A 12,054-nucleotide genomic window follows, 5' to 3' on the forward strand; every position below is an offset into this window, starting at 1 on the left:
GAAGACACTGCTGGTGCAATACCTCATGATGCAGAATCGATACATGACGGGTGAAGATGAGAACCCAACCTCGAGAGAAGAATGGGAGAAGGCGAACAGAGGGATGCCTCTGTTGACGGACCTGTGTCTGGCAATGAGGTCGGACCCAATGGGGATAATCCGGGGTCTAGAGGAGGTGGTGACCTGCATCTATGGTCCAGCAGTGACGTACGCGTTTCCAGATCCCCTGGTGATAACGTATCGTCACTCGGTGACGCACTTGAGTCTCATCAGCGTACTGGATGGTACAGCGCTGAATTGGTGTCAGCAGGAGGTGCTCAGGGCGCGTATGAGCAACACGGTACTCTTCGGAAAAGTGAAAGATGCCGAGATGATGGTGTGCAACTTCAGGGGACAAATGCAATGTAGAATGGGAGGCAAGCGAGAGGGCCCCATTGAAATGTATCCAAAGTTTTGGAACCTAAACCCATTGACGGCCGACGGACGAGAAGTCTTGAGAATCCCCGCCTGGAAGGAGTGCTTTGCACTAGTCAAGAGGGAGCTGGAGGCCATAATGGAGAAAGAAATCCTACCAGCCACCATGCCTGAGTTCCCGACAGTCAGAAGGATGACCTTGGGAATGAATAGTCCCTTGGTGGTTCCCTCCATAATGGCGAAGATGATGACGGAGGAAACGCAGAGGCATTTCACGGATGGCTGGGATCCCCTGTTCATCGGCTACACGGCGGCGGTCTACTTCCACACCAGCGAGATGAAGGTAAATTCGTGGACGACGCAAGCGAAAAAGAGTAGAGGTTCGCAGCCCCCTGGATATGAAGTGCGGAAAGTCTTGAGGACTCTTGAGAAGGAAGGACTTGAGAATATGCTACCCATATGGGATGATGGCAGGATGATCGTGATGGAGGGGCACGTCGCATTGGTGGACGAAATGAAATTTGCCACGAGAAAATACAAGGCACCCTATGGCTTGGAACAAGAAGAAGTGACACAGGAGGGAACAGAACTAGATGCAGCAGGTCAACTGCATGTAGCCCTGACGGAATATAAAAAGCTGGATCCTACGACAACGTCACCACTGTCTGTAGACACGCCTGGAGACAAGAGGAGTGGACCCGTTGAGGATCTATTCAAAAGAATTCTCGAGAGAAGAAGAAATGAATCAGAGGAGGAGAGTATGGATGAAACTCTCAGTGAAGCTGGAGAAGACATGGAGGTGGGGAATACGCCTGAACCAGGGCCATCAGGGGAGGAACTCACCACTCAAGAGCTGTTGAAAGACTTGAGCGAAGAGAATTGGGCAGATACTGCCACCCCACCTCTGAACCCGTCCCCGCGGAAGAACCTAGAGTTGCCATTGGCAGGTGAGACCTTCAATATGGGGATGTTACTCTTGAGCTCGGAGGAAAGGGAGAAGAACACGTTCGAAGGGAACAGGGACATATTCTTGGGATCTCTCGAGGATGACGCTTGGCAGGAGTTCCTGGAGGAATTCAATCGAGAAGTGGGCAGCGAGACGACGCTGGATAAGTTCAAGAAGGAACTGTGGGACGCAGTAGTGAGATTCGGGGAACCGCTCCTGATAGGAACGGGCCTGGATGAGAAAGCAAGAAAAGAGCTGCTGAACAAGCTAGTGGAGCTGAGGAACGCACGATCGAAGACTAGAAAAGAGAAATGTGAGGACAGCTCTACTCTGAAACAAAAAACTGTGGATAAAATGGTTGATGATATAAAAAGGGATAAGGTTGGGACTAGTAATATGATTAAAAGTACTAATATCCTTAAGGCTCGAGCAGGGGGGAGGCAAGAGTTGGAAGGAGTGGATGGAGAGGTCGAATCAACGATGATAGCCACAACACCCTCGAGCAGAGATGTGAAGACTCGCAAGAGGAAGAGAGAAGTGGAAGGATGGGGTAGTCCTTCAGTGGATGCTGTTTCGGAAGGAAACTTGAGAGAGACGGCGCCCATCGTTTTGGCTCGATGCAAGACGGCGGCATACAAGAACAGCTCGGAGCTCAGGAAACCACTTGAAGTAGAAAAGGAAATAGAGGTTTCCGCCAGTTCGACGTCAGAAGAAGACTTCAAGCCTCAGAAGGTAAACGTGAAGAGAGGTTCAACGAACGGACAGGTAGGGGAAGTGGAGATCGGCAAAGAATGGATCTCTAAGGCACATCAGGACATGGGCAAGCAAGTGACGAGTGATCCATTGGAGAGGAACAAGACGAGGAACACTTCCCGGACGTGGTGGGTGGCCCTCGAAACATTGAAGGAAATGGAGGACTGCTTGAAGAAGTTGGACAGTGGAATAGCTCGCAAGCGACGCAATTGGGCCACCCAGCAAAAAGCCGAGGTTAATAAGATAGAGATGGCAAGTCATCTGAAGAGGTCCTGGCAGAGTTTGTTGAAGGATCATTTTGAAGAGGCGATGAGGACATCCTCATCAGCACCGCCACTGATGGCGAACCCCTTCGTTAGAACTGCGGGACGATTAATGTTCACCTGGAGTCTGGTGGGAATAGAGTTGGAGACATTGACCTCGTATGACAGGCTGAAGTTGGGAAGCAAGAAGCTAGAGGTGTATCAGGCACTGATGCAACACGTGGCCAGGGACAATTCAGGCTTGAGCCTGGCTAGAAGAAAAGATGCCACATGTTTCTTGAGATGGATAATGTCAATGATGTCTGATAGCACCATCCTGGCATGCCACCAGAGAGCAAGTGGAAGTAAAACCATGGAGAAAAGAGTCTCAACGATCATCTTGAACGTATATCAGAGTACAGGAATAGAGAAAGAAGATGGTTCCAGACTATCCTTAGAGAACCATCGAAAGCTGGACGAGGTACGGAGGTTCTCTAATAAGAAGTTCGAGGAAGAACATGATGTTCACCGTAACCTGGCCTCGTCAGAACAGTACTCGAGACTCAGTGAGAAGGGGGAATACCAATATGTGTCTGGAGTGATGGGAATAGCCTACAATCCCTTCTTAGCCTCGGAAGCTGGAGGAGCCCACAGAAACCATGAGGTAGCGGAGCTACTGAAGTTTTGGACAGAAAGAATAATGGAGATAGACGCGGTGGAGAAAGAGGGGCCGAGCCTGGGCCTGATTCTTGAGAAAACACCAGAGGTGATAAGCATACCGCGCTCAAACAAGAGAGTTGAAGTGAACGTGGGCGGTGGAAATGGCTTGTTAACTACGAACTTGGGAGTGATATGGAAGCTACTAAGACCCTCCTCGTGTCCACATCCCCATGCGAGTCTAATCGAGGAAACCACCGAGCGAGTGAGGTTAGCACCAACGGAAGATGAAGATCTGGCGAAGTTGAGTGTGCTACATAAGCTAATCACGCCCCAGATGCAAGAGCCAAGCGAAAGGACGAGCGACCCCGGGTCAGCAAAGAAATTGGAGTCGGGTAGCTGTCTGGATTCGACGTGTGGGAACGGAGAGCACATCTGCGATGGACGGTCATGCGTCAGAATACTGTCGTTTCAAAAAGAAGACCTGGTCACTTGGTTCGAAGACATCACAGAAAGGGAGAAAAGTGAAGTGCAAATAACAGCGGAATGTTACGCGAGAACCACGGTGAATATAGCGACAGCTCTCGGATTCTTCTCGAGAATGTGTGGTCTGCAGGCACTGGAGAGACTGGAATCTGAACATCATTTAGTGACGGCGTTGAGCGTAGAATCATGGCCCGGGGTGTTGCAGGTGACTCAAAAACACATCCGGGGCTGGAAGGTTGGTCTTGAGGCGGAAATGGGATTTCCCATGAGCGAAGCTTATGGCTTGCCATTGAACGCGAAATCGCTGATAGGGTCAATGATGGCCAACTTGTGCGGAAGTCACTACCCGCTACACATGGCGATGGTGGAAGTGTCCAGCCAGAGAATACTGGTGGACAAGGCCTTCTCAGTGCCCAAGTGCGTGAGGTTGGCTCGGATGTCGCATCACTCGCACAAGTTGTTGAGAAAAATCAAAGGGACAGTACCAAAAGAATTGAGAGATGACTTAAGCGAAATCTGGGGAGAAGATCTTCTGAAGTTGGAAAGAGAAAACACAAGCGATCACGAGAGACAAAACGTGATCGGGAAACCTGTGGGAAGTACTCCGAACCTGGAAGACAACGACACGATGCACGAGAAAATGATGGAGCTTGAGCCTCTCTTGGAAGCCTCAGGGGAGCGTAATCTCAGGAGCATTGAGATCTCTCATGGGGAATGCCCATGCCACTGTTTGGCACAAACGGTGTGGTATCCAGATCACAAGAACCTTTGCCTGGTGTGGGATGTGGAAGAGATTCGGTCGATCGGACTACCGGATCACCGGCAGAAGGTGACGCTCTTAGTAGTGAGTACGATGTTAGCTCTGAGATGGATAGAAGAGAATATAACGAAGTATCGGGAGGCGACGACGCCAACGGCTGAGTCAATATACGCGATAGACTACAGCAGGAGACTCGAGTTGTTTGAGACTGCGTGCAAAGTATTCGCCATACCGACGGAAGTCAGGCACGTATGGAGTCGCTTGAGGTACTTTCCATGGTTTCGGGCGACACTGACGTCTTGGTTGTACATGACAACGAAAGATCACATGAGAAAACATCAAAAAGAGTATCGACAGTTCCAGGCCGAGATTGGGCCGGAAGCTTTCAAGAGACCCCTGCTAACCCATCGTAATGCGATCACGACAGGATGGAAAAGAGTGGGTAAGATGTCTAGAGACAATACCAAAGCGAGGGAGTCGATACTAGAGGAAGACCTGGCGAAGAACGTGAGCTTGAGCCTGCACAACTCCTTTTGCTTGAACCGAGAAGCTAGGGTGAAGGCACTACCCAACCAAGCAAAGAGGTTGCAGGAGCAGAGAGAATGGATGCGATCCTATGAACAGCTGAAGGCTTGGGAGGAGATTGTGATTAGTTCCGATGATGAAGAGGAACTGTTGAGACAGTTTGCCGCATCCAGCACTTCAGGATGCAGTACCTCCAAGGCGAAGAGTACGAGATGAATGGGCAAATCGGATGGATATTGAGTCTTGAGAGGGAAGGGGGGCTTGAGCGTGGATCCGAGTGAAACTTGGATTCACGAAAAAGAAATTTTAACAAAGCAAATATTGTTACTAATACACTATATTTATTATATAAATCGAAATGATGCATGACAATTTCCTGATTGAATAGGACAAAAGAGATTTTAAAATGATTGGCTTGAAAAGCGAAAATTCAAGGGTGCAGGTGTATGCAGATTTTGGTTGCTGTTTAGCAATAGTGTGAAAATTTTAAATGGCTGTGAATTTTGGGGTGTAGATAAGCTTAAATCTGCTGCGAACTTCTGTAAATGACCACTGGCACTGTATCTTGAGCAACACTCGGTTTTTCTGGGACTCACTGGCAGAAGACAGCGCGCGATGAGGACATCGATCTCGAGTCCGGGGAGTATGTGCCAGTCGGTCATATTTGGAAGTTTGACCTTGAGAGAAGCAAAAAACACTTGATTTTGGAGTGAAATTTAATTTTTCAAAATTTCGAATGGAACCTGTCATGCACGATTTTCTCGCGAGAACTGAAAATCAGAAAAAGAAGTTAGAACAATTTCAGAACAATTGAGACACACACGCGGGAAAGTTGTAAGAAAAAGCAGTAGGAAATTGCTATTCGCAATTTCCATCACTATAATAATCGAGAGTAGAGCTGTCCCATCTGTGACAGAGACGAGAGCATTCCCACGAATTGGATTATAGCGACTGGAGTGTTATTCGGAACTGGACTAGAGTGAACCTTCGGTGGAAAGGTGGACAACTTGAGTGTCCTAATGGTTCACAAGAAAACTATTGTCTAGAGAATAAACTCGTTCTCATTGTTAAAACTATAAAACATTAGACTCATTTAGTTGCGTTATTTAATTCTTGAGTTAATTACCGACTGGATTATTTCCCACTTCTTGAGCGTGCTACTATGTGAGTACAAATTTAAATTCCTAGAGTGTGTTTTATGATTGTTATGTTGAGGTAAGGCGAGTTTTAGGTTGATCCATCTGAAATGGATCAAAGTTCCACTGTCTAATAAAAAGTAACTTAACGGATTGTTCCAACCCGGTTTTTAACGGCGTTCATGTATTTTGGGTATCTAGAGACCTTGTAACATTCGCCCGGAAGATACATATCGACGGATAACAAAACTAAGTCTTAAGACGACTGGCTAGCGTCTAAACAGAGCTTTGCATGTTTTTCACCGTCTCTACCAAGCCAGTACTTTTCGGTGGTCTTTCTTACATCAGGCTGACAAAAACGTTACTGTTCTCCGGCTTCGACCAGAACGCTCAAATTAACTGAATTACATGCGAAATTAGTGAGCTCATGGCTGGGTCTCTGTATCCCCAGACCACGAGGTCACTCCTAAAAACAGGGCTACTACTTATTATATTACTATGGTTTTTGTTCAGTAGATAAAAATCATCATCTCCATCGAAGATGGATCAACCCTTTCCCCCAACTCCTAGCACCTCATCTTTGTCAAAACTAATCAAAATATCAGTTAAATTCAAGTCAGGACATGACAGGATGCTAAAAGTTTATGTGAGTTAATAAAAGTTTCCGTCCCGAGACCCTTCCGGATTCTTGAATCCGCCGAATCAAGCTCCTTACTCTTGATTTCTTGCTAATCCGGAAGGCTGGTTCTCACCCTTCACCGTTGTTGGCAACGGCCTTGCAACTATTGTAGCAGCACAATAGTTGCAACTTGGAACGTTCTCTGCTATTGTAGTTCGTTGTCGTTTTTCTTCAATCTCGATTTTCGTTCTGTTCGCAATCGCAGATAAAGTTGTTCTGTTTTTTTACTCGCTTTTTTGTTAAAATGGCCGTTTCAGCATTTCTCAGAAATGTGACGTCATCATTCGAATTTTTGAAAATTTAAAATACTAGAATATTCTAGCCCTCACCGTTCGGCTAAACGTTCCAATAACGTCGCTAATCCTTCGAAATCATCAACTCGGAAGGCTTCCTGCTCAAAATTCGAATCCTGCATAAATTGCATTTTGGCCATTCCGGTCGAATGTCACATACTCCCCGGACAGTCCGGTCAATGTCCTCATTGAATCGCGCAATGTTCTAAATGGTTACAGTGTCATCGAACAGAATTTACAAAATGCACGAAATTACTTTTATCTACGTCACATCGACTCACTGCAGAATATAAATGGCATCATACTACATCACTATAGCCTTCAAATTCTTTCATTAATCTGCATATTGAGGATATGACTTAAGATAAAACATATCTTCTGACTTCCAGTGTCAAATGTCCCGATTGAAACTTTTTCTTCTAGATTTAAAAGGTGTTGGCTTGCAGGACAGTCCTGCCAACCAACAAGCTAAAATTATCCTACTATGCTCCTTCCCTTCGGAAATCTTGCTTGTCTATTGTCCTGAGTATTAAAACTAAGAAACTTTGTGGTTAGAAAGAACAATGCAACAACCTCCCTCCTCAAGAAGTTACTCAAGTTTCTCATGTCACCACAAAGTTATCAGTCTTCCTAAGTGATTAAAAACAATCATGCAGGCTGGAATATTTAAATATACTCTTCCCTCAAGCCTTTCTAAATAAATAATAAGTGAGTGTCTCTAAAGCCACTTCAACTAAAACCAAAATGCAAATTTATAAATGCAACAATTTCAAAACTCAACTAAATGTTTCAGTTTTCAATTACAACTTGGTTGCTTGGTTTCTCACTTGAGTTTTTCACACACATAAAACAATTCTGAGTTTTAACTTTTCCTCATCATCCCTTTGTTCTCTTCTTTTTTCGTCGTTTAGAAGTTCTAAAACTTCTAAATTCTTCTAATTTTCTTTCTTGCTGCCTCTTGTTTTCTCGACCATTCGTCAATGCTCCATTTCCTCCTCCTGTGACACTGACTCCGCACTCTCGGTTTCCGTGTCTTGTAGCACGTCATTGACTATCCTGACGCTGTTGGAAGCCGTCCTCCAACACTTCTGCTCTTCCACCCTCTGTTTACAGCAAGGTAGGGGATCCACGTTTGATTCTCTGTTTCTACAGAAGCTGTTGTGGAGACACAACGTCACGTTTCTCTCCAAATCTTCTTTCAGCATCTCTGCCTTCTCATTTCCACTACGCTCGCTCGTCCTGGAAATTCTTTTCACAGCGGTGGTCACTGCATTCCGATGGGTCACGAAAGCTCGCTTGAAAGCTCCTGCCCCAATGTCCAGCTGATATTCACTGTACACTCTGCCATGTTTCGACATATGCTTTTTCGCATACTCGTACAACCATGCAGTCATGTTAGCTCTGAACCATGGCATCAATCGTTTTCTTGCCCATATCTTCTTCACTTCCATCGGAATGTTTAGAACTTTGCACATTGTCTCAAAAAGATCTAAATCTTTTAGACAATCTAATTTCTGCAATTGTTCTCTCGTCGGTGCCTCCTGTCTATTATTTTCTCTCACATGAGCTTCCAGCCATCGTATCGCCATCATAACTCCCACTATCACTATTGTTATGGGCTGTGATGAATCTGGTAAACCCATGGAGAGCAGCTCTCCAGAGTCCCAGATCAACACCAAATTACTACGCTTGGGATACCACCAGGTCTGCAGCAAGCAGTGGCAAGGAAACTCGTCATGTGTCAACATGATGCTCCTCCAATTGCGTTTTCCTGAAGCTTCCAGCAATGGTTCCACTTCCATCATCACTCGGTGGATTTCATCATTCTCATCTACTGCATTGTAATCTATGACAGTTGATCCTCTCTGTTTCTGTTTTTCAAAATCACTGAAGTTCCCGCTCACATATCCCATGAACTTCTTTCCTAGTATTGACTCCAACTCCTCTTTGGTTCTCTCTGGAACTGCTGAGAACATCTTACATAGTAACTCGTAAGACTTTTCAGACATTCTCGCCAATCTCACGCACTTTGGCACTGAGTAAGCTTGATCCACGATCGTTCTTGTACTCTTCACGTCCACAGCCACGAAATGTACAGGGTATCTGCTCTTGCACATTGGAGCCAACGTTGAACCCACCAAATATCGTGCTCCTGATGGTCTACAATAAGTTTCGCTGTGTCTGATGTTCATCTCCGTTTCGATTGCTTCCCTCCATTTTCCTATATACTTCTGCTCAGTCTGCAGAACTCCTGGGAATACTTCTACGCTGATGGCTGTGACCATCTCATGTTTCTGTTCTAGATTCAATAGTGACTCTAAAGAACCAAACATGCTGTAGAATCCTAGTGCTGTCACTAGATTCACATCGGTTCCTCCATGGCAATCTGCTATCAGTTCCGTTTCCGTTCTTGCTTTCATCACTACATTTCCAAACAATACCGTCAACTGCTTGTGTTGTTTCTCCAGGGTTTTCACACAGTCTAGACTTCCACAAACGTGACCCTCTAGTCCACAGACTTCCGCCAGACAGCTACCAGGTTTGACCCAGTCTTCTGGTCCCCAGCCAGGCAACTCCACTCTATCTTCTCCGTTGCTCTTAGAGGCTGTTATCATCACATTATATATGATGTTGAGGTCACGCAGGTTACAGTCCGCATTCAGTTCCCTCTGTATGTCCTGTGTCGCCCGTAATATTGAGTCAGCGTTGGGACTAGGACACCACGATGGCTTCATCAATTCCCACACTGCCATCAAGCTCGTTCTCAGTAATTCATCTGAGAATCCCAACCCAAATTCCACTCTCTTGTCGGATTTTGGTACTGAAGGTGCAGTCACCTCTTCTTCCAAGACCAATCCCAATTTGGCCTGTGGATTGTTAACGCTCTTAGTCGTCACAATTCTGGACGTCCAGAATCTTAGTAACACCGCCTGCTCATAATCAAAGAAGCAATCACGTATGTCTTCACTCAGGAAAGGATTGTACGCTATCCCTATGATCCCGGATACATAGCTATATGACTTCTTCTTGATCGGTCCACAGTATTCACTGGATTTCGGCAATGCTCCCATAGATTCTTTAGTGAGCCTCAACTCCTTGTTTGAGAATCTCCTGATCTCGTCTATCTTTTTCATGGGTTCCAATTCTTCAGGTTCTTTCATGTTCACCCTCATCGGTTTACTTTGCTGCATATCCAGCATTGCTAGCAAGAACATGGCTTTCGTTCGCTCATCGCCTTCCTTCAACATTTTAACACAAGTGCTTAATGCAGGTACTGAGATCTGCTCTATCAGGAATCGAATGAAACAGAGAGCGTCTCTCCGCTTTGCACACGCTACTGCTGCTCCCTCCTGGACTATCAGATCCCTCAGATTCGTCATAAGGAAAACTTTTTCCTCCTTTGATCTCTTCCTTTCTTCCGAATCATATTCTTCGCGAGTCAGTCCCATCATGCACCAGGCGAGCCTGAGTTGTAATTCTGTCCTTACGTAAGGTACTGCCACGAGAGCATGTATTCTTGGCGTAGTCCTCATTTCTTCTTCGAAATACCTCAATACTACTGCTTTCCATGGAAGGCTCACTAACTGCTCGATCGTCTCCGCCTCTACGTCAGACGACGCCAAAGTTCCATACGCCTTCTGCTTGAGGGTGGTGCCTTGCAACATCATTTCCAGATAACCCTCCATGGCTTTTTCGTCTTCCAGGGCCACTACATACCCTCTAGCCGAGTTCCGGTATTCCAACATCTCCATGTATCCACCGGTGGGTTCATCTATCGACACTGTCTCCGACACTGTTAGTCGGTTGTATTCCACTGGTGTCAGTTGTCCTGCAACACTCCCTTTTCCATGATTCATGGGAGATGGTTTGAAGTCCCTCATTTTACTCTCTCCACATTGACTGAGTATTTCCATTTCTAAAGTTGCTCCAGTCAGAGTGCGGTCACTCCTTTTGGATTTATAACCGGTTGACTTTATCCCTGCCATGAGAATGGGTGGCACCATCGCTATATCAGTTAATATTCTATCTGTGCCAGACAACTGATAATCACCTTGCCCCAAATCCATGACTTCCTCAACTCGTTTTCTTTTCGCTGAGTTACCAACTTTCATCGATATTTCCGAATCCACTTTCGTCTTTCCAATCCTCCTCGGCATCACTCTGCTGCCTAACTTCATTTTCATCGCATTGATTTTATCAATCACCATTTTCGATCGCATCGTTCCTCTCCTGGTCCTTGACAGGTACACCACCTCTCCTTCATTGTCCTGCGGTGTCATCTTGATGGGAGAATTCGCTTCACTCTCATCAGTGGCTGAGTCGATCAATAACTCACTCAGTCTCCCTTCACACTCATCAAGCCTGTCAAGTACTTCTCTCATCAAGGGTTGATTGAGACCTGTTTTGAGAATGGACTGGGTCCCATAGCTCTGAATCACAGTCCAGACTTCTTCCATGAACGCCACTCTGTCCAGCTTACATCCCGTCCTACTCTCGTGGTCTCGGTGATGTACTTCCCATTCTCCTTCGGGTAGCGTTCCCAAGAAAGGTACTCTGGCTGAGGCCTCTATTCTTCTCCTCCGAGGTGATTCCATGAGGATTCTCTGATCGTTATTTCTTGTATTGCCAGGAGAGCTGCTCTCCGGCAAATTCCGTTTCATCTCCTCAAAGGCTGACGGAGGTTCCAGTGTCGAGATGCCTTCATCCGCTGGCTCAGTCGTTTCCAACGTGTCTGCATTATTCTCAAGATCACTGAAGATATTGAAATCCAGGCTGGATGTTCCTCCTGTCGATGCCCTGTCGTCCTCCCCACCAGCTTGATCTTGTTGCATGGGTTCTTCAGTCTGACGGTTTCCACCCTGTCCGTCATCTCCTTCTGACTTGTCCCTATTCTCCATGGACCACTCTGATTTCTTCGCAGCCGAAGGGTGCTAGGAAAATTCTCGTCTGCAATACTCCCGCAGCTTTCATCTCTTTTCTCACACTGGTCAGGATTACTGAGGCTTCAGGCAATTCAGTCCTGCCTCTCATCCTCATTGGAGCTAAGCCTAGTCCCCTCCATTCCTCATCAAATCCTTCAGGCTTGGGAGTAGCAGCGTTGCTTATTCGCCTTCTCGTCGCTTGATCCGTGTACGCAAATCGTGTGTACTGTAACACGGCGGC

At 46.2% G+C, this 12,054-nt stretch overlaps 2 protein-coding genes across 2 annotated transcripts in view; both read left to right on the forward strand.

Moving 5' to 3' along the window:
- The window catches only part of LOC134848550 (sorting nexin-13-like), a 227,590-nt gene that overhangs the window by 114,115 nt on the left and 101,421 nt on the right, over positions 1 to 12,054 (forward strand). The gene's annotated exons all lie outside the window — the stretch shown is intronic.
- Positions 1 to 12,054, forward strand: part of LOC134847671 (sodium/potassium-transporting ATPase subunit alpha-1-like) — an 87,577-nt gene that overhangs the window by 42,021 nt on the left and 33,502 nt on the right. The gene's annotated exons all lie outside the window — the stretch shown is intronic.

Source organism: Symsagittifera roscoffensis, chromosome 6 (assembly GCF_963678635.1).
Source record: "Symsagittifera roscoffensis chromosome 6, txSymRosc1.1, whole genome shotgun sequence".
Classification (NCBI taxonomy): Eukaryota; Metazoa; Xenacoelomorpha; order Acoela; family Convolutidae; genus Symsagittifera; species Symsagittifera roscoffensis.